The 23,632-nt window shown below is 43.3% G+C and overlaps 1 protein-coding gene across 5 annotated transcripts in view; it reads right to left on the bottom strand.

Moving 5' to 3' along the window:
- LOC115523314 (LIM domain containing preferred translocation partner in lipoma) overlaps positions 1 to 23,632 on the bottom strand; it is a 679,286-nt gene that overhangs the window by 482,721 nt on the left and 172,933 nt on the right. For all 5 annotated transcript variants that reach the window (XM_032594731.1, XM_030329251.1, XM_032594730.1 and 2 more), the window contains exon 4: positions 21,265 to 21,328. The gene's annotated coding sequence lies outside the window, so the exon portion shown is untranslated. The remainder of the gene's footprint in view (positions 1 to 21,264; positions 21,329 to 23,632) is intronic.

The raw sequence follows: 23,632 nt of genomic DNA, 5'->3' as shown, positions 1-23,632 counted from the left end.
AGATTCCAGGCTGAGAGCTAGGCAAGGCCGTGCCGGATGTTTATTGAAGACCTTCTCATACAGAACAACACATTACCTTAAAAAATGGAGGCAGCTAACAGTAACTGAGCATAAACTGTAAGTTGGGCAGAGCCATAAACATTTTCCAGGTATTCACTCTTGGGATCCTCAAACTAACCTTGGAGGTAGGCAGCGTTTTCACCTCTAAATAAAGGGAGGAGGCAAAGGGGGTGCAGAGAGCTCATGCAAGTCGACAGGGGAAACAGAAGAACTGGCCTCAACATTCAGTAGAGAGGTTCCAACAGCAAATGTGCTGGACCATCACGCTCCACTACTTCTGCAGAAGACTGCCAGCATCCCACCCAAAGGAAGCGGGATGTGGTACTTTCTACAACCCAAGGGAGGGATTTCTGCGAAAGGGCCCAAGAAATGGCATCATGGGAGTAAAGGCCAATGTATGCAGAAACACCACATTCTAGACGTCATAGGAAGATGACCCTCTTGGGATTTTGAGAGAGAAGACTCAAGCCACTGGTCGAGCTGCAGCCTTTTCTCCTGGACCAGACTTCCTCCAACTGGGACTTGCTCAATCTTTGCCGTGAGCAGTGAGGCTGAACTTCTGGTAGCACTATTGTTTTGTGAGTGACAGAAACGGGGTTGTTACCTTGACTGTGAACATTGGAAATGCTTTGTGATGATCTGACCAGTGTTTGCCTTCCAGAAAAGGTTAAAGGCCTTTTAGTGAAGGACTGGATGTGAAAAATCGAACTTAAATGGTGAAAGAGAGCATCTTGTGGCCAATCTTAATGATACTTAATTCTCAGATGAGGAATTCTGTAGTAAACAACCTCTTGATTCTGTGCAAAACATTTTTAATTTCATGCCCTGCTAATCACACAGCTGTTAAATTTCCCTTCCCATCAGTTGTAAAAAAATAAATAGATAATAATTGTAATAATAATTTAAGAAACAGTTGGGCCTCAAACAAAATTTGAACCCTAATGAATTTTCCCATCTGGAATTAATAATGGAGTGGATGGTGAAATTGCCTGGATTCAGTTGATGTAAAGTTATATTACATTATTAAAAGTATCAAAATGTAATGCTCCAAACATCAAACGTTTCTAATATGCCAGCCACAGAATATAAAGCCTACCTTGCATTCTCAGGCAAGCCGGGCACTTGAGGTTTCGTTCCAACAGATTTTAACAACCCCTTTCCTTTCACTGTGACCTTCTCTCCTCTCGGCCACAAAGGCACGATATACATACGAGTACTGACCTGCCTTGGCATTAGACACTTGATGGTCCAGAGCCCAGAGAAGAGAAAGCAGTGCCTTCGTGTTGCAAACACATCAATCTAATCAATACAAGGAAATTAAAAAGCTGCCATTAACGCTGCAGGTCAAAACACGAGCTAAGAAGTAAACGATGGAAGGGAAAGGTTTTAAAGTATTTGGGGACAAGACAAAGAGGTGGCCCAAAGGAGCAGGGAAGTAGGGAGTAAGCCAATGTTGCAGGAAAGAGGACAATGACCCGGAAAGAAACCCCAAGCCCAGAAGTTGCAAAAGGGAACATCCAGTAAAGAAGGAGGTGACACATGTACTAAAAGAAATAAGTATAGTCAGACGGACCAGACTACCAGCAGGAGATCTGCAAAGAAGATATTCTCAGGTTTCTGTGCAGTGACTCTTTTCCCATAGCCCAGGCAATAAAACACGATACGAAATGCCTAGAGCAGTAACGCACCGTCTCTTCATCTGGCTTGTTCAGACCTAAAAAGTTCATTGAACAAATTCCTTTCAGCTCTTAAAGGTGTGCTCAAACGCCACTTCCTTCAGGAAGCTTCTCCCCCATTCCACACCCACCAGAACCCTCCTCCGGGCTCCCACGGCATGCTGCCTATACCTCTCCTTTTTCACCTACATGGATTAGCTTGGTAAAACTGGACCTCCCACTGGATTGTAAACTCTGTGAAGGAAGAAATTACATACAACCCCACTTCCAGTCCTCAGTGCCAGGTCTAGGTTTGGCATAGCAAGCATTGAAGGGATGGATATGCTTTCTCAAGGAAACCAAGGAGAGAACACTTCCTTTTTAGGTCTTCTCATTAGAGAAAACAGAAATGAAATGATTTAGCAATTTACCCACTAGCGATTCCCCTACAAACCCCTAGAAATGACAACCACTATCAATATTTCCTTGCTCTTCTCAAGTTTACACGAGAAGCTCAGAACATGAACACAATTTTCGTAACTGTTACCATAGTCCACAGGAAGCAAAAAGTACAGTATAAAGTTACGGCGCTTTTCTGTCCTGAGCACAAGCTCACAACTGTTAGTGTGAGAATCATTTCCAGGAACCTAAGGTGCTTTCTCAAAATCTCAGGGTCCCTTCAGCCCCACCCTCCAGTCTACATTTCATTGAAAACAACAGCATTTCCTTCTTGCCTCATCATTAATGATAAAGTGAATGAGTCAACTCTACAAAACAAAACAGCACCAATAATCTACAATGAATGTCACTGCACTTGGACAGCAATTTATATATTCACTATCTCATTTCATCTTTTCTATGAGCTTCTGTCGCAAGAGGAAATGGGATAATTACTTTAGAGATGAGGAAACTCAACTCCACAAGGTATGATTTGTCCCCAAAACACAAAGCTCATGGAGGCTATGACAAGATGTGAACTCAGGATTCATGATTCAAGACGCCCCTTCCAAAGTTGTGTTCATTTATACAAAGTCGTCTGTCTTATCTAAAGTGTTGATGGCACCACAAGTTAGTAATGGAGCCCCTGAGACTTACATGCATGAAAAGTTACCTGATTCAGATAAAGAAGGAGACGGGTTTTACGAAGATACAAAAGAAGGAGAAAGAGAAAGAGACAGTGAAAAAAGAAACCACTGTGGGTGAAGACAGTCAGTTAAATTTCCTGGAAAACAGGGGTCTTGAACTGTACTTAAAAGGTGTGCTAATGAAAATGAGCCCACAAACCGACAGTTTCAGAATCATCCAACAGCTCGTCAGAAATACACATTCTCCCACACTATGCTCTCAGACCCACTGGACCATCATCTCTGAGAGTGAGGTGCCCCAAGTGATTCCAGCACAGGCCAGATTTGAAAAGGGTTGCTTGAAAGTTCTGACAGGACCTCATAAATGAGAAGGTAACAGGTAGGTTCCAGGAGTTGGGAAATGACATTAGTAAGAAGGAGGCCCAGAATCTAGAAAACTCAAAATACGTCAGCAAAGCAGATCTAGGGCAATGGGCTGGAGAGGCAGCATCCCCTGCGGGACTGGGTCTAAAAAGTTTCCCTATAGTCCTGCCGTGGAGAACGCTGAATGCAGGCAAGGAAGGCAGTGTATGCATGTGGGCTCTACAGTCGCTCAGACCGAAGTAACGAACCTTGAGAGAAATGGCGCAGACACGAAGAACAGGATCGTCATGCAACTCAAGACAACGGTTCACGTGTGGCACAGAGGCTGTCCAGGTCATACAGGAGGAACCCAAATTCACCAGACAGACAAGGAGGTAAAGGAACATGGCAAAGATTCAAGACATAAAACATGATCTACCTCAGCACAAGTGAGGTGCCCTGGGATTCAGCATCCTCCCGTGTAAAAGCAGAGATTAATAATCCTGACCTAGTCCGATTGTGGAAGGGATTAAGTGAAGCAATTTTATGCAACTGCTCCTCATGAAAGGCCCGGGACAGTGTCGACACTCATTAGAGCCTTCCCTTCCCTCTCAAGCTAATGCCTGGGAGGAAGAAGGAAACAGGCACAGAGCCCTCTCTGGGGCCAGTTGGTGAACTGCTGACACCGATGCTGTTTTCCTCAAAAAAATGTTCACAAGGCAGCCTGCTAGGGGAGTTCCTGTGGTTGGTAACCAACACACTTCTGCACATTCCATTTGAAGACCTCAGGCTCCCTCACTTCCTGCTTCTCACTCTTACTTTTCAGAGGGGCTGCATGCTCTCAAGTTTATCTTGAGCACAGCTTTCTTTCTAAATGACACGACATTTCTACAGGCAAAAGTGCTCCAACTTCTTCTTTCAGATGGGACTCTCGGCCGCCCCGAAAATGGATCTAGCTCTAGTCTCAGATGATCTCTTGTTGGCCAATGGACACGATGGCTGGGGGTCTCCTGAAGTATGCCTGCTAGGGGATGTTAACTAGGGTTGCTCAAAGGCAAAAACAAAGTTCCAGAGTCTAAGGAGAGCAAGCTGAATGTTGTCCCAGAGGGCTCCCTAAAAGTAGCTAATGTACATTGTGAATACCTAAGAGGGCGCCAGAGTATGAGGCATTCTGCAGGTTGATGCGACCACTCTTTTTAGAGTGATGTCAACCTGGGCTAGTATTGATGGACCACGCATAAGAAAATGACTCAAAGGATGATATGGGTAAGGCAGGGATCACCCACCTGCCTACAGTCACCTCCCAGAAAGAATGTGAAGCTGCTCTAGTGTTTTTTGCTATGTTTTATCATCTTCCCATTCAATACCCTACTCACTGTTTCTCGCCCTCCCTCCAACACACAGGATCCTCTAACCTCATCAACATTTGGTGAACGAACACCTTCTTTTCCACCACACTGCACGCTGGTACCTTGATTCTATCATTCGTTCCACTTGCTTACAAAGCCATCTCCCTTGACCAAAATCCCACTCATTCAAGGCTTACCCAAATGTCACTTCCCCCACGAAGCCTTCCTTAATCCCTCGCCCTCCACCCAAGTTGGAAGGAGTGGTTTTTTTCCTTCTCTGAACTCCCTCGCCAAGGTTCTGCTTTTTACTTTAAAGTATAGCTATCTGTGTACCGTGTCACCTTCACTGGGTGGTTAATACTTCACACCTATCATCTTGTGTCAGCCTCGCAACATGCTAAGAGACAGAATAGGCAAGTATAATTATACTCATTGCACGGAGACAATACGGCTTAGTGGTTAAGAGAGCAGCTTCTGGAGACAGACTACCTGAGCTCAAGTTCTGCCTTTCCTTCTTATGAACATGTGACCTGGAAGCAAGTTGTGTTAAGTCTCTGGTGCTCAATTTTCCCTCTGTGAAATGGGAGAAGTAACAGTAACTTCCTCAGAGAGTGCTTGTGAGGATTGAGTGAGTTAATAATGCAAAGTGCTCAGAATAATACCTAACTCAATAAGCGTTAAGTAAAAGTCCCAGGGAGTTCAGAAGTGGCCAGGTCAGAATTTTCCAGATTTCTGTCATGTTTCTTCCCTCCGTAATGCTACCTTTCAGTATTGCTCATCCATTGAGCAAGTATTTATTGAGCTCGTAGATGAGCCAGGCATGAGTGTAGGCAACTGGGAAACAAAGACAAGGCTCTGAAGTCAAGGTCCTTAAGCTCTACCAAAGAGAAAAAAAGGGGCAGAAAGGAGTCAATGCAAAAGTAAGATAAGTAAATGGACAAGACAGGTGAGTGTTTTTGTTTTGGTTCACCCTAGTGTCACCTCCCCCCATCCTGACAACCCGGTACGGTATTCCACAGTGACAAAACGATGCAGAGAATGCTTCCTGCCGGATATGAAACTGTATTTCTAGAGCTCAACATTTGTTCAGAACATTTTGCCTCATCTCACCAGTTTCTTCAGGGCATGAGCCAGGAATCACTCCGGGGCTTTTCCCTCATTATCTTAGACACGTATTTTGGGTCATCCCTCCCCTCTCATCCAAATAAACCCAGGTGCATCCCCGGGGGCTGATATGTGACTCAGTACAAGAACATTCTGTCTTGGCACTCAGCTGCTGCTTCTGGACTCACACTGTTTGCATGAGATTTATTGCCAGAGGGGCATTTCAACGACAAGAAGTGTCATGCACAGAACTGTAGACTTGACCACTGTCTCCCTTCAGGATTCCAGCTATTAAAAGAGTTAAATCAAACTAATCCCATAAACTGGTTCCTGAGAAACTTTGAACATAATGTTTCTGCATCTTGCAAAATAGCCATTCTTCCTCTCTGCCATCTTTAGGACGTGTTTTTTGTTTGTTTTGTTTTGTTGTTTTCATCTAGGAGAAATATTTTCCCCAATTTAATTTTATTATGCTCATACTTCAAGGCTTTCTACAGTGTTACTGAGTCATGTGCCCTAGTCATTTGTCATTCTTACAGTCGCTGCCTGATTTGCTAATTCACAACTTTGTATCTTCCTCCCATACCATTCTAGGGATATATCCAGGCGTATGCACACCTTCCTCCCCACACTAGCTAAAACTCTCCAGCTTAAAGAGTAGCATTAGGGGTGCCTGGGTGGCGCAGTCGTTAAGCATCCGACTTCAGCCAGGTCACGATCTCGCGGTCCGGGAGTTGGAGCCCCGCGTCAGGCTCTGGGCTGATGGCTCAGAGCCTGGAGCCTGTTTCTGATTCTGTGTCTCCCTCTCTCTCTGCCCTTCCCCCGTTCATGCTCTGTCTCTCCTCTGTCCAAAAAATAAATAAACGTTGAAAAAAAAATTTAATAAAAAAAGAGTAGCATTCATGGGGCGCCTGGGTGGCTCTGTCGGTTAAACGTCTGACTTCAGCTCAGGTCATGATCTCGTGGATTGTGAGTTCAGCCCCCGTGTCGGGCTCTGGGCTGATAGTTCAGAGCCTGGAGCCTGCTTCAGATCCTGTTCTTCCTCCTCTCTCTCTGTCCTTCCCCCGCTCACTCTCTGTCTCTCTGTCTCTCTCTCAAAATGAATTTAAAAAAAAAAATTTCAAAAGAGCAATATTCATGTCCTTGACCAGAAGCAGATGAATACTTGCAAACATTCTATACCTTCCTCTGCCTATGCTTATTGTAAATCATGGTCTTTCCTGACCCGAAAACTGCTGACTTGGAAAGTCAGTCTATTAAGGCTAGAAAGATGCAAGAATTAAATGCAAACACCAATGTGACCTCAGTTAGTGGCCCTTCCCTCGAATCTGTGCCATTGAAAGAACTTCCACGCAGGCCTCCTGAATGCACAGGTGGAGCCCGACACCAGAAGTGGCCAACATCTGTTGATGTGTTTCTCCACCAAAACCTCTTGGGAAATGAGCCACAGAGTCCAAGAATGCTGAGTCCAAATCCAGCTTGTGGACTGAGTGCCAGCTGGTAGGCAAACTGGTTATGCAAGCAATGGAAACTTTTACTTAAGCGAAATAGTATAGAAACTAAATTAAAACAAATCTCAAGAGTGCAGCTACTCAAGGTAGAAAGGCCCAGGGTCCTCCTCGCTCACCCTGTACCCAGGATCTGAGGCCAAATACGCACTCAGGACCTGGGGTTCCTTGAAGCATAGATTAAAAATTCGCTGATATAATCTAATTTCAACCTTAACAATTCTTCAGGGAAACTGAGGGCCAAAGATAAAGCACAGCTCATAGACATAGAGCTACCAAGCATCACAGCCATCAGTATCTTGAGAGAAATCATACTCCCTTTTCCAACACATAAAACATTTATTTTTTAAATGTGTGTTAATTTTTGAGAGACAGAGAGAGTGTGAGCAGAGAGGGGCAGAAAGAAAGAGAGACAGAGAAAGAGACAGAGAGAGAAAGAACCAAGCAGGCTCCACAATGGCAGCACAGAGCCCGATGCCGAGCTTGAACCCCGAACCGTGAGATGGTGACCTGAGCCGAAATCAAGAGTCAGACGCTTAACCAACTGAGCCACCCCCAGGCGCCCCCCAAAACATAAAACATTTATGATCTATGATTCTGCCCTTTCAACAGGATGTAGAAGTTGGTATAATCATTGTGCCAAGCAAAATTTAAAAATGCATCCAAGGTGAAAGAGTGGGCAACAGCAAATAAGGACACCTAAATTATACCTTGGGGCTCCCAACTTCTGGAAACACAAAACATCCATTCTCCCAGTTCAAGTAATGGTTCTGCAGTGAAAACAACAAAGTGACAGTAGCGGGATTTTTTTTAGCCACTATACATAAATGTGTCAGGCCAAAATCAAACCGCTCAAAAATAATGTGAAATCCGTCAGTTGCAAGTACAGAAAAACACAGCATTTGTGAGGTGTGGGAGACACGTAACCTAAATGTGCTCCTTGGGTTAGTAACTTGAAACTAGGAATTCACGAAAAGAAGTGTGAGGAGCCTACAGAAGCGAACACTGAGCAAAAACATTGTGAGACACATTTGATATAATAGTCACATGACTAACAAACTGTCACATCAAACTTTCCTGCAATGTGGGAACACTTTGACACTTCATATTTTTAAAAACTGACATTTTGATTCATTACTGTAAATAGCACTTTGGGGTTAAATATTGTGGACAAAGGAACAGATCATATATATATGTACATATACATGCACTCTATATATTACATGTGTATTTTTCCTAGCTCTGTTACATTTGGAAATATATGAAACCTTTTTCTTACAGTAACAGTTTTGGGCCAGCGTGTAAACAGGCTACTGCACTCCTAAACCACCCCTTTTTCTTGTTAAGTAGGCAGATGGACAATGTTTCTTCACTCCACATAAAGCCAATGAAGCAGAGGGGTTTCAAGAGTAATAGGATGACTTCTAAAGAGACTCCAAATAAGCCGGTCAATCCCAAGCAAAGGATGTTATCAAGGTTGTGTTAATTACCTGCACCTGAATTCACAAAACCATTCTTGCAAACATGCAGAAAACATTTGTCTTGCCTTCAGAGTGGTCCTAATCTGCTTAGACAGACACAGACCTACGCAACTCTAAAGCAAGGTCAACTGCTTCAAACGTACAAGACAGAAAGACGTTTTTGTTTTTCTTTTTTCCTTTTATTTATTTAGAGTGCATTATTTATAGTAAATCACATGTTCTCTTAGCCATTGTTCAGAGTAAAGTGACTCAATGGAATTAAAGTATGGGCATCCACGGGGACCAAAAATTTTTAGAAAGATTGCAAGAATACTCAGATACCCAAGACAAACTTTCTCCTCAAAGAAAATACAGTGTTTGGTTTCCATCTAACACCAAACAATACAATTGTCTAACTTCTTAACTTTACCTACAACGCTAAAACAAAAGGTAAAATATTTATCTCCCTGAACATTCAAGTTTAAATTTCAATTTTTCCTTTGGTAATTCCAAAGTTATTATGCACTTTCAAAGTATAGACAACTTTATAAAAAGACCATAAGATAATCACACACACACACACACACACACATACACACACACACACAATACAGAAATAGATTTCACAAACATATTTGTCTTATATATTCAGCTTTCTCTCTGGACATGATACTATAATTATTCAACTCATCCTCCTCCTTAAACACCAAAAGTTAGATATGAAAAGGAAACATGATATATGTCAGATATTATACTCACCTACAAATAAGCCTTGCCTCTATTCTGAAATTTAAATTAGGCGAAGTTGTTCTTCCTGACCACATACATAAATTATTTATGTATTTCAGAAAGGATGCAGAATGTTATCAATCCAACTCATCCAATCCTACAGAAGTTAGGAAAGCATAATGGATATCATGTAGTAAATATGTCAAATGTTGACAGGAAGCTAGAAAACAACAATATCAACCAAAATCCTGGCTTTCACCACCAGCATCCAAAATCCTTACATCCTTCTTTTACAACCAAAAATAGTGGTCTAACTTTGTTCTCTGCTAAATTAGTCAATTCATTTAGTGCAGAAGACCATTCATCCCCCTATCCTGTATGTATCCAAATGTATTAAAAGTTTAAAAACTCTTACACACTAAAGTTTATCTCAAACTAAACAAATTAAAGAATATACAAGTGCACCATTTTTCCCTGGCTTACTGAAAAAAAAATCAGCTACGATGTTATCCAAAGCACCGTAACAAATCACTGTTTGAACACGAGGTCTCGTAATTATTTTCCCAAACTCTTAAGGGGGTAGGTTGCAACCTTAAAAGGTTGGAGACTCCACCATAGAAGGTTGAACCACTGTCTATGAAACAAAGCCCCTCCACAAGTAGTGGGGAAGAGCAGAATGGAATGTTACATTATTTGAAGACAGAAGGCCCAGATCCAAATCAAGTCTCTACCATTTATTACTTGAAGTGAGTCTGAGCTGGTTCCTTGACTCGTTTCGTCATTGCAGAACGAGGATAACACTGGACAGCATACTGGGTTTTATGGAAATTAAGACCATACAAGAAGACCATACAAGAAGTCATACAGAATCCAAGTTGGTGAGAACACTGTTCCCCAAACTCATCATTTGCCAACTTTCATTGCCAACTAAGAAAACTTGGAAGAGGTCAATGTGAATTCAACCAAGTTCAACTCAACAAAAATTTACTGTATGCTCATCATAGTGACTTGGATTCCGTGTCAGGTGCCATATTTGAAAGGCAAGGGGGAGGGAGGGCAGGAGGGAGAGGAAGAGAGAGGAAACAAAGAAAGGGAGAAAAAATCGCTTCTATCCCCTAGGCCCCTGTAATCTTGTGGAAAGACAGCATTTCACATGCAAACTACCTTAAGAATATTTCACACTACATAATCAAGTACCCACCAAGAAAGGACAGTGCTGACAATGTCTCTCATGGTAGTCTCACGTGAGGTCCTATGAGAGGTCAGGAAAGGGTTCAGAGCAATAGAGACCATGACATGATTGTCCCCTGCCCCTTGAAGCATCTACCTGTCATAACCTCATCTGTGGCATCTGATAGGAAAGTGTCTCTGCCGACGGGCACTGCTAAGTGGCACCTCGGGCATTCACTCTGGGCTATCTGTCAGCCAACGCTTCTGTAACTCCCCACCATTTCCTCATTCCTTCCTCTGCATGGAGTTCCTCTCCCAGTTCAACTCCTCTGCCCATCCTTAGGGACAGTGACGTCCCCAGGCCTGGCTCATCTCCATCCACAGCGCTCAGGCAGGGGACATGTGGCACAGTCAGAACAGGAGAAATCAGGAGATCCAAGTTCCCATCCCTTGTCCCCTACTGCACTCTGTAACCTTGAGCAAGTCACTGCCACTCAGTGGGCCTTAGTATCCTCACCCAGCAAATCAGTGGAGGATATTGAAAAGCCCTTTCTACTCCCAAGCGTTCGATGTCTGTGTCCTGACCTACAGTTTCCAACAGTTTCCAAGTGACAACTGGGGCTCACCAGTCACACAGCGTCTGAAGAGGCACTGACATGACCACATCGACGGTTTCTATTGTGGGGAAGGTCAGGGGCTCCTTCAGAAAATAGCTGATCTAAACAGAGCCCAAGGACTGTCATGGCAACACTTCTCACAAGCTGCCAGAGGTAGGGAGGAAAAGCAGCCAATGTGCGTGTGCAGCTGCCTCATTTCAGAACAGCACTCAAACCTCGTTAATATCATCTTGCTTAATACCGAATCCCATAGATCATAAGCTATTTTTACCATGTATTTAACAGATCTGTGTCTCATCTTCCCTGGCCGGCATTTTCACAGTCCAGTACAGAGAAACTCTGCTATCGGAGAGCCTACGGAACCTCGGGCCGCCCAGGGTTAACTCAGAAGAAGGAGAGATGGGGAAAAGGAAAGTGAGCAGGGGGAAGAAATATAGAGTCAGAGGATTGCAGGTTTGGGGAAACGAAGGAGGAAGATGTAATAAGAGCAAGTACGAGCCAATAAGGCCAACAGTCATGTGTGAGACACGAGTCTGGATCTCCCAAGACTCTGCTATATACTTAGGAGAACACAGGCCCTCCCACCTCAGTCTTGCTCAGTCTTGATCACAAGCGCCTACCCAGCACAGTGTGCTCATCAGAGCTTCTAAGGAGGGGCTTTTGCTAAATATCCCATTTACAACCTGTCTCCCTCACGCGGAGTGTAAATTCTAGCTTATGACGACGGACCAAGCTAACGGAGGTGAAAGCGCCTGTCACGAAGACTGCCACATAACAGACACCCAGGAAACGTCCCCTTGTTTCTCTCCGCTCCACACAGCCATAGTGCTGTGTGCACCGTCTTTATTCCTAACGGTCTTCAGAGAAAGGAGGAACCCAGTCAAGGCCTGAGTGGTGAGCAGGAACTCAAGGCGTAACCTTCCCTCTCCTGCTTGGTCAGACGGGGGCGCCCTTCTCAGACCTACTGCTGATTGGGCAGATAAAGTATGGTCAGTCATTTCTTCCCTGGGAGAGGGCTCTAGGCAGTTGTTGAGTCCCTTTCCAGTTCTGAAATTCTGTAAGCCTCCAAGTGTCATAGCCATCTTAAACACAAGCAACACAGAATGGGAAAAACTGTTGAAGAATATAGTTATAGGTTTCTTTATTGAGCACGATGTATAGGGCACTACCAGGAGTTGACGGGAATTTGGAGAAGCAGAACGCAGTCCCGAGATTCAGAAGCCTTATAATATGTGTATAGGAGGGGCAGAGGATGGGTGTGAGGAAACATGAAAAGATGGCAATAGAAAATAGGGTTTCATTATAACACAGTCAGGCTAAGACTGTGTATGTCAGAGCCAAGAGGGAGAGAAAGAAAGCTTCCGTAAAAGGTAGGATACGAGCTGTCCTTTAAGCAGGAGAGCAGGGCCCACACAGGCAAAATGGCAGGAGGTGACATTTTATAGGAGCTGGTCCTATGCAGCAGAAGGGTCAGCAGTGTCTTATATGGTCCCATGTCTTATTCGTTTTATGTCTCAGATCATTTTGAACAGTCTATGTTTGATGCATTAAAGGCCAGAATAGGGGTGCCCAGATGGCTTAGTCAGTTAAGTGTCCCACGTCGGCTCACGTCATGATCTCAGGGTTCGCAGGTTTGAGTCCCGCGTCGGGCTCTGTGCTGACAGCTCTGAGCCTAGAGCCTGCTTCAGATTCTGTGTGTGTGTCTCTCTCCCCCCCACCCTACTCTCTCTCTCTCTCTTTCAAATATAAGCATCAAAAAAGTTTTAAAGGTGAGAATAATAATGGTCACCTCCACCCGTCCCTCATCATGATGCCATGTGGGGCAGTAGGAAGATGGCCCTGGCCCACTGACTCTATCAGCTGTCAGGGTCAAGCTCAATGGCTTATCTGGCTCCAGGATAGGAGATCTTACATAATTCCAGTTGGAGTTGAAGCTTCTTGACAGCCATCTTGTCCAATGCTCACGTTTTGCAGATGGGTAGACACAGTCCCACCAAAACAGAAGTGATTTCTCTGAGTGAAGATTTCTGTTAGCCATTTCCTGTTCTCTGGACATGGCTGGTAGTCACCTGCTTCCGGGTCTTGCCTGCCAGAGGCTTCCCCTCCACTTCCTGTAACATCCCATCCAAGTCCATTTAACCATCTTTTAAAAGCGGACTCCAATCCAGTTTCTACAAGAAACCCCCAGGTAGAAAGACGCCTTCAAAATTCTCTCACCTCACAAAGTGTAATTACTGAGCTCACACATCACACTGAGTCTTGGTTGGCCCTGACTCAAACTCACCTCCACATCCTTGCTACCTCCCTTCTTCAATTTCTTAGCAACCCACCCTGCTCGGTAGGTGCTATGTAAATGCTTATTAAGCCAGGATGGTCTGCAACCTCAGTTTTTCTGACACTCAGCCAAGAACCTTCTCAAACATATCATGCGGCATCTGATCATTCCAAGTCTAGAAGTATGCAATCCCCAGAGCAGCGAAAATAGTTTCAACCTCTTCCAAATCCATCAAGCTATTTACCAGACTGACTAAATACGTAGCAGGAGACAGGAGACATAAAGGAAAGGAGAGGAGGGGCAAAGGTCATGGACTACAAATTGGATAAACAGCCGCGCCTGTGAGCCGAGGAGCACGGGCATCACCATCCCGACGTCACAGGGAAGAAACCTGCAATGCAGAGATTCAATGAAACCTGCAATGCAGAGATTCAATGGCTGACCCAGGTCTCCTCCAGAGTCCCCAGTGGGAGCAAGGAGATCCAGCCCTACGGTCTAAAAGGGTACTGTTCTCACCACTGTGCAAAAGCATCAGGTGGACAGTCTCGACACGCAGCCATCAGCTGGGCCGACCCCTTGATTCTACAGCAGAGCATGGGGTACATCTGGGGAAGCCACCTTTGGCAGAGGCTTCGAAACAGGTGGCGCTCAACTAGCAAAGTCAGTGAAATCATGGCAGGAAAATTGGGAGGCAGAGCTGTGTAACTCCAGAGGCAACCCAAGGCACACATCAGATGGGAATTTTTAAAAATCTCGTTAAACACACGAGGACTCGGATGCCAGCACACAGAGTGATGGCCCCAGCCAGGCAGCAAAGGCACATTGGCACTGTGTAATTTGTCCATTCACCAATATGCTTCCCGAAAAACACCCATATGCTTTCTTTTCGCTTCCATATGCTTTTTTAGCAAGGAAACTAAAATATTTCATTAGTTTTGAGTAATTAATAATTACTTATTTCACAATACTCACCCTCATTAAAAACGAAAATAACTGATTAAGCTGCAGGATCCTGGCTTTCAACTCAAGCTTTTTTTTATTATTATTATTTTTTTTTAATTCCTCCCCTCTAGGAATTGAGTAATAGAGTAAAACAGCCAGTGTGGAAACATTCGCACTATGGGGGGAAGGGAGAGTTCTCATCCGCACGGCCCAGCGTTCCTCCTGACTGAGACATCATGGTTTAATGAAAAGAACATTGGACTTTGTGAGCAGAAAGATCTTGGGATCCAATCCCAGTTTGACCCCTGTGAGTCGTACTGCCTGAGGAAATGAAGGGCGTTGAAAAGATAAAGGCTGCTGGATTCCTTCAACCCAGTTTTCCATTATTCCCGGGAGCAACTTCACAGGCTTCCCTCCCACCATCACAAGGCATGGGTAAGGCATGCCCCGGGAAGGCTGGCAGTGTGCCAGTAGCTGCACCAGCCATGGCCAATAGCCTTGACATTGATCTCAGGCACAAAACAAGCTTCTCAAACTCTAATGAGCAAAGGAACTACCTGGGGATCTTGTTAAAATGCAGATTCTGATTCAGGAAGGTCTGGAGTGTGGCCTAAAGTCTGCATTTCGAACAAGCTCCTAGGTGATGTTGAAGTTCCTGGTCTTCAGACCAAACCCTGAGAAGCAAGGACCTAAAAAGTACCATGATGAAATCAAGAAATAGAATCTGTAGAAACAGGACAACCATGCCTGTCTCTTCAGCTATGATGAGATTATCAACGACATTAACAATATGCCTCTGTGTACTGAACTTGTCCTCACAGCAGCCTGTCGAGCGGGGCATGATTTCCATTTTACAGACAACAAAACCGAGACCCAAAGAAATCAGGTAATGTATTCAAGATCACGCAACGAGTTCCGCAGGATTCCCAATCCCAGTATACCAAGCCTATCTGTTGTGTTCTGTGTGTGAGTGCTAGCCAAGAGAAGACAGAAAATTCAGGTAGATCCCCCCGCAGAGGTTGGTAGGAAGTCTGGTTTTTATTCTGCCTCCGTTTCCCCCATGAGAGAGGTGAAGGCATTGCCCCTGATCATCTCGGAGGCCTCTTCCACCTCTGCCACCAGCTTCGCTCTCATGGCTCCCACGTACATTCACAGCGCCTCACCGAGTGCGATGCATTAGCTTCACACATGTGGCAGACATTACATCTTGGCACGATCCAGGTTCTGGCTGCTCACATCTGCACTTGTGCTGATCCGTGCACGGTCAGAAGTCTATCTCTGTTTAAAAATCCCACGCTCAGTATAACAGGGAGAAAACAACCAACGGATTCCCCAAAGCATTGACATTCCAACTCAGTTGATGACCAGCTCACAGGTATCAGGGCGCTAGGACTCTAATCTCTCTTGGTCTCCTCCTCGCTTCACTTACAAAAATTGAGAAACCGAGACCACGAGCCTGATAGAAGTTTGAAGAAAAAGGGAAAAAAAATGAGTGATTTAGAATACATTTTATACAACTGTCCAAAATTTCTTAGTCTGCCTGAAGCTGCCAGATAAGCACTTAATTAATAAATTATCATATAATGACTCAGGATATATGATCTTGTCCCTCTCTGAACTCCCACAGCACACATTCGCTGCACTCCTTTGGGGCCCATTCACCATTTTCTACCAGGGATTGCTACGGTTTATGCAATTTTCATTGTCCCTATTCATATTCAGTATGGTTTCTGGAGGTAATCACATATGTAGGACCAGATCTGGATTTAAATCCAGACTTTGCTATTTATTAGCTGTCTGCTTAGGCAAATTATCAACCACTCTGAGCTCAGTTTCTGTACGTGAAAAATGGAAACAAAAAAGTAATTTTTTTGTTTTGTTTTGGGAGATTAAATGAAATAATATACCAAAATGGCTATCATGTGCTGATTCTGGGTTAAAAGTAATTTGTGTGAGTGAGAAAGTGAGTGAGTGTGTGAGTGAGTAAAGCCAGCAGAACAGCGGTTTCAATATTAAAATATCACTCAACAGTTTGGCACATTTAAGTGTCCAGGGTCACACTACAAATGAGGTGGAAACTCAGAGTAGGACTATAGGTGAACTACGGAAAAATCCAACAGCAACAGGAAATGTATGTTAGCCAAAGAGCGAAGAACATCTTTTGCTTAATTAGAACCTCCATTGGCCTTCAGAAGGCCTACAAACCTCCTAAAAGTATAGACAGCATTCTCTGAAGATGTGCATTTTCTAATTATTTCAAAGATTCCCCTCAGTTTTTAAATATTCCATAATATTCTTCCCTCTACTCCTGCCCCGTGCCTCACACACAGGCACCACACACAAATTAAAAACTACTGCCTTAGGCAAGTCCCTTGACAAAATCAAAGAGACCCGTCAACTGAGGGGGGAAAAAGATGTATTTAATTTTTAAAAGGCTGAGGGATGCAAGGGCACTGTTTAGAACCTCCACGGGCAGCAGAAGTTATGGTAACGGGCACTCCAAAGCACACAGAGACGCTTCTGAATTCAAGGCCTGGCTCAGCTGCGAACTTGCCATGGGGCCTTAGACTAATCAGAGACCCATGAAAATCAGGAATGAGAGAAGCTTTGACATCATCTCTTGCACCCCTCCTTCTCTTCCCATCACAGAGATGGAGAAACTGAGGTTCAAGGGAAGGTCATGGCTTCACCAGAGTCAAAGCACATTGATGAGAGCCGGAATGAACTTCAGACTCAGTAAAATGATTTCCACACTCTGTATTTCAGTATTAGGAGGTCCAAGATAAGTGTTTAGATCCAGTGGCTTCTAAATTATCTTCTCAATGATGGATAATTACTACTCTCTTCTCTGGACCTGGAAATCTCATGAAAACATGAGTTTGGTTTTGGCAAAGATCATTCCAGCTGCTTCTCAGGCCCAGCCCAGTCCCATAAGAACAAAGCAGAGAGAAAGTCTGAAAGAATGAGAGACGCTGCTATTAATCTTGTGTAGCACTACACCTGGGAATTACAGGCCTTGAACTAGATTTCACTGTGTTGGCTATTACTCTCCTGTCCTCTTGCTTATCAATCCTTCATCCGTCTTCCCTTTATTAATGTTCCCAACTATGCACAGTAAACAGCCAGCTAGGAGCTCATCCCCAGCTTCCTATAATTCACTGGATCAAAAAAGGGCAGGAGGCGGGTGGAGGAAACAATGGTGATGTCAGGGTCAAGTAATCTTTTACAGGAAAGATTGCAGGGGAATCCATAGTCTCCTAATAAAAAACAGTCAGCAGAAGCCAGCCAGAATTCTCTACTCCATTGCCCCAAGGACTTAACAAAGATGCCTGGAATCCATTTTTGCTTTAAAAGCATCTTGCATCCCTGCATTGACACTGAGACGGGTTTTGCCCAAAAGACATTGGCCCTTTAAATATTGGGAACAGAAAGGACAGTTTATAGAAAGAGACAGCTCTCCTGAAACAGAGCTACAACTATGGAGTCAGAAGAAAAGTTCTAGACCAAGATCTGCCACTAATATCTCAGACAGATCGGACTCCCTCCCTGACCACAAATCTCAGTCTCTGAAAGGAGGGAATCTGGCTCAATTGGTTCTTAAAGTCCCCTCTGGCTTTGACATTCTGACCTCTCCTTACAGGTCAATGACTCAACCTGGAAAAGTCAACAACAGAAGAGGAACCCATCAACATAACCAGGGGATAAGTGTCCTAGACCCTCTAGAAATGGATCCAGATTATGGAGTAGAAAAACAAGAAGGAAGATGGATTTTTGTTTCTCTTTTCTAACCAGAAACTGAACGTTGCTGGAGGTAAGGGATGATCCGTGCATAAACACTCTATCATGGTACACACAGAATTTAAATCATAAACTGCTCTTCTGGTACGTTAAAGAACCAAGGATAATAGAGATACCGACTTCCCAGCACTGGCTCCGTAGCAGAGTCATAAGACTTTCCTATGACTTTGGAAAAATGACAGGAGGAGAAAGAAAAGACTGGCTAAGAAACAAAATCACAGACAATAGGACATTTGACTAGAAGTAATGCCATGATCAACTGGTCCAACTCCATCTGTTGTTAGATGCTGAAATGGACCCCTGGAGAGGGAAAGTGACTTGCCAAGGTGACACAGCCAGAGCTGGGATTAGAATTAGATTCTCATGACTTCTGCTTCACACAACATAACATAAAACACATGGCTTCGCTCCCCCAAACAATGCAATTCTATCCAGGTAACTAAGAAAATCATCTCATGTATTATAATATCACTGCCTCTTCCTCCACCTCAAAAAAGCAGTAACTGATTAATTTAATTTAAGGTACAGGAGGGCTGTTTCCATCAAATTATAATCAACAATTCACTCTAGCAATATAGACAAGTCCATGATAATTAATTCAGTATTATTCATCCTTGCTAATGAATCACCCGGTGGAAAACAAGGATAATCAACGGCCTACAGGAGGCCAGAAGCCTATTCTCGTTCAAGTACAGATCTTGCCTATTGAAGAACACTGGGTATCAGCTCTAAATAGTAAACAGGGTGCAGGGTTTCAGATTCCATGAAGCGCAGCTTTAAATAGATTTGGTTTGGAAGTGGAACAGGGAATACACCACAGTCAGTGGATCAACGTTGAAAGCGGAGAAAAACAATGATTACGCTCATTAAGTGGGTACCTGTTGACACATCTACTGTCAAGTCTAATTATTTACTTAAACTGTTATTCTTTCTTCATTACTGCCACCGATACCAATTATTACCACCAGATTATTTTAAATTTCTGCAGCGTGCCCTGAGAATATGTCCTTCTCTACCCTCCAAAGGTTATTTGAGCAGTTTTTATCCTTCCCTTTTCACACCCATCCCGAGCTCCAAAATACAGAGGATGGATGGATAAGAGTAAAGTTGCCTTTCTCGAGAGCAATTGTTTCTTAACCTTTCAAGGCTTGTTTAAACTCCTATTTGTAGTTTCAAGATGGGTTCAGTGCAGAAGGGGGGCACACAGCCACTTTTCAAAGCTTACTCTATTAATATTTAACAACTGGTATTTGGAGAAAAGTTAATGAACTGCAGCTTCGACATGAACAACTCAGACCTCTTCCTAACAGAGCTACCAAAACTTTGATATTACATGTCTACGGAACATTCTTTTCTAACATATTTACCCACGAAAGTACAGGAAATATATCGGAACAGAATTTTTGCAGGAGTATTTTATGGACTAGAGAGGGACCAAAAGATGGGCAGGAGCCATTCATGTATTTTTGGCCACTACGGAGTTTTTTTTGTTTTCTAATTTTTTAATGTTTATTTATTTTTGAGAGAGATAGAGAGAGATACAGTACGAGCAGGGGAGGGGCAGAGAGAGAGACACACACAGAATCCGAAGCAGCCTCCAGGCTCTGAGCTGTCAGCACAGAACCCGAAGCGGGGCTTGAATCCACGGACCATGAGATCGTGACCAGAGCCGAGGTCAGATGCTTAACCGACTGAGCCACCCAGGCGCCCCCACTACTGTTTTTTTTGTAACCATCTCTTTTGTAGGAATGAGAATAACATCTAAACAAGTGGCTGCCATCCTGATCTAATTATAGAGGAGTTTCACAGGCTGTGCGTCACCCACCTTGTTTACACATGACATGTTCTTATTTGATGTGTGTGAATATTAGCTTTAAAAACCATATTAATGAAAAAAACATGTGAATGTAATACCATCATTTCTACTCAATTCTAAACTGTTAAGTCCTACAAATATGGGGCACGGCAACAGACTTTAATGTTTTCAAAGGTCTCTGTAACTAAAGTCATGTTTAAGTTCAAGATCATAGAAATAACATACCAACACAATTACTGAAATATTCAGCAAAACAAATGTTTACAGTACTTTAAGTGCTGGTATAAAATCTTCTACAAAGTTGCTACAGTGCAGGGTCTGCAGTTAGGCCCACCATATTGACTGCGTCACCTCTTTTTGGCACAAGTCTTCTCATAGATGACATCGAATACAGCAGGCCTAGCTGAGAAGTGCAGTTATGAGCTGGTTAGCCGCAAAAGAAAACTCACATCTTGCACATTTTGCAACTATCGTGCTTCCTTTGAATTTTTTTTCTGGCCTCTGTTTTCTTGACAAACTCAACGCAAATAACACTCTTTTGCCAAAAGTCTATCTCCTTCACACAGGTCCCCCAGAACAGTGGCATCTGGATACTATGGGTCCTGAGTTTCAAAAACCTCCAACTCACTTGCTGTATTCTTAGGATTTTGTTGTCATCGTTGTAGCCTTGGATTATGTCATTTTGAGATCTTTCTGGGGAAGCTGAGAGATGCCCCCACCAAGTAGAGTTTGATCCCTTCAAAGCCAGGTAGCATGGCAGCATAGTGTAATGAAAAATTCAGCCAGTCAAGGGCTCGGAAACTGGAGAGAAGCCGTCCTGCCACATGCTAGCTGGGGACACCAAAAGAGAGTAGATAAGAACACAGCATATCATGGACACGTAAATACTTGTTAAGTCTCAGTCTTCTGCATTGCCCAGATCTTTGTGCTAGGACTTGAAAGGGAAAATTAGCGGTGCCTGGCTGGCTCAGTTGGTTGAGCGGCCAACTTTGGCTCAGGTCATGATCTCATAGTTCGAGAGTTCGAGCCCCGCATTAGGCTCTATGCTGACAGCTCGAAGCCTGGAGCCTGCTTCAGATACCCTTTCTTTCTGCCCCTGCTTGCGCTCTGTCTCACTCTCTCTCTCTCCAAAATAAAAATATACATTAAAACTTAAAAAAAAAAAAAAGAAAGGGAAAATTAAATCAAAAAAAGATAAAAGGATGGCAGTTCATTGCTTTGGCCATTTTTCAGGTTTTGGTGCTCAGGAAATACTTTTGTATTTCTTCCGTTGGGAGTAAAATCAACTGTAAACATTATTGGATAACTTGCCCATTAGCAATTCTTAAATACGAAGATGCCTATCCTCTCTTACCTCAGATAACTAGCTCTTCAAATGGTCAGTGGACACCAGGTTCAGCAAACTGCTATGTTAGCGTCTGTAAATAAAATAGGTAAATGTTACTCTTAGGTACTAAGCTTTATGTATCATTAGTAATCATAAACTCTTCTATCTATATAGCAGTTTCTTGTTTTGCAAAACATTTTCACGTTCGTCATCTCATTTCACTCCATAACAACCCAGTGAAGAAGCAGGAAGAGAATCATCTGCTCACTTCACAGGTGAGGAAACAGAAGCTCCAGGAGGAACAGAGAGAAGGAGAAGGGAACTAACATATTTCTCATGATTAACTTCACACACATACAGGGAATGAGTATCACTGTGTTCATTTTACAGATGTGGGAACCGAAGTTCAGGAAAGGCAGGTAACTTGCCCAACACTACACAGTATAGTACACAGCAGGGTATGAGTTTGGACTTTCTGGGCTCCACCTGTTGGCCCAGTGATCTTTCCTTTATGTCTTAGTCTGTCCCGGGCTATTAGGTTGGGAAAACACAATCTCACTGACTTTATCCACTAGGTTGGGGGGAGGAGGGAATAATAAAATGAAACCGGCTATTTGATTGACATGAGAAAGCAGCAAAAACACATGGGATTTAGAGCCAGTCAGACTTGTCTTCCTCTTAACAATGTCCTTGGGCAAGTTACTTAAACTCTCTGAGTGTCAATTTCCTCATATGTAAATGGGGCTTATAATATCTACTTCATAGCCAAACCTCAGTTCAACTTTCTGGGGAAGATTTTCCTCCATTATTTCCTATCTGTAGATAATGGAAAGTGATGGTATACAAAACATTAATATTTCCTCGTTGTGAGCCCATGTTTATCTGATCAAAGGATGATGTGATAAATACACAATACTAGAGAATACCTGAGGGGTGGGAATTGCTTTGATCCGTACGCCTAGTTCTAAAGCACCTCAATATTAACTATGTGTATCTCACATGGCCTCACCCCAACAACAACAAAGAATATGTGTCTCCAAAGACGACACTTGAAAATTGAAAAATGACGTGTCCCCTCAAGCCCAAGAAGCAAGAGATACGGCCTTAGGTGAAAGACCTCAGGTACATCTCAAGTAATTTTAAAGCTTGTGCCTTTGTGCCTAAAGTTTGCCCCTTAGGTTCAGAGAGATGAAGCTTCCAACAGAAGACCAAGGGAACTGAATACAGTGGACAGATTTATTGAGAAGTAGGAGACTTCTGGGAAGTTTTATTCATCTATCCCATTTTCATATAGGACTCAAATAAGATTAAGAGTAGGACATAGCTGATAGGATACTCTGCAAGAAATTCTTGTCATAAGCCACCCAAATCAAAACATTAATCATCTTTGTGACCAACTTTATCAACAAGGAAACCGAACTTTAAAGATCGTATGGTTAATATGGAGCAGGTAAAAATGCAACCTCAAATTCTGATACCAAAACCAGTAAGGACCCTTCTATTACATGATGCAGCCTCCCACTTGGGAGCATATACCATCTAAAAGTCGATTGTCAAAGCACCAAAACACATTTAGTATTGAGTCCTGCTTCCTTTGCAAGTGAAAGGAGACAGAGAAGACTTCACATCTGTGGTCTAACCAGAAGGTGACACATTACTAAGCTGGGGCAAAAGAAGTGTTCAATGCAGGGTTACCATGAAGACTTTCTCAGCTCTCCCCAGGGCAGTTTCAGAGATGCAACCTTCTTGGCAAACTGTCAAAACACAAGCCACAGAAACAACAGAAGCCAGTGCCCCTGAATTCTCTCTCATCAATAAGTCTCATGTTAAACAGTAGAAAAGCTGAAGCCTCCTAGCTAAGAAGTTCACCGGCCCTCTTCACATGGTTGAATGTCATGTGTCCTCGGTAAACTCATGGGTATTACCTAATGCAATGGAGTTCTCCACTAGACCCATAAAGACATCTTGGACAAATGACAAACCCCACTCTAGCATGTTGCTAATAAACTCAGTTATCCTTAGTTGCCTCTGTATTTATGACCGCTGACCGAGACCCTGGCAGTCTGTACCCTTGGTCAAACCACCCATCCTCTCTCAAGAAAAACGTTCTCATTTTCAGAAGCAATTTCAACCCAAAATAAAGAAACTTGTATACTCACTATTTAATTTACAAAAATCAACCTATTAATTAAATATATACAAAAGCAAGACTCACCAGGCCTATTTGGAGCTGGTATAGAATAATTGATAATTTACACTCTATTTCAGGAAAAGCAGGGGAGGGCAAGTGAAGCCCATGAAGAAGAAAGAGAGGAAAGAAACATGGTGGGGAATAAGGAACAAAGGCAGAAAGGAATGGAAGGTTGTGAGAAATGAAGAGAGCAGAGACAACCAT

This window comes from Lynx canadensis, chromosome C2, assembly GCF_007474595.2.
Source record: "Lynx canadensis isolate LIC74 chromosome C2, mLynCan4.pri.v2, whole genome shotgun sequence".
NCBI classification, from domain to species: Eukaryota; Metazoa; Chordata; class Mammalia; order Carnivora; family Felidae; genus Lynx; species Lynx canadensis.
This window is presented reverse-complemented; position numbering and strand designations above follow the sequence as displayed.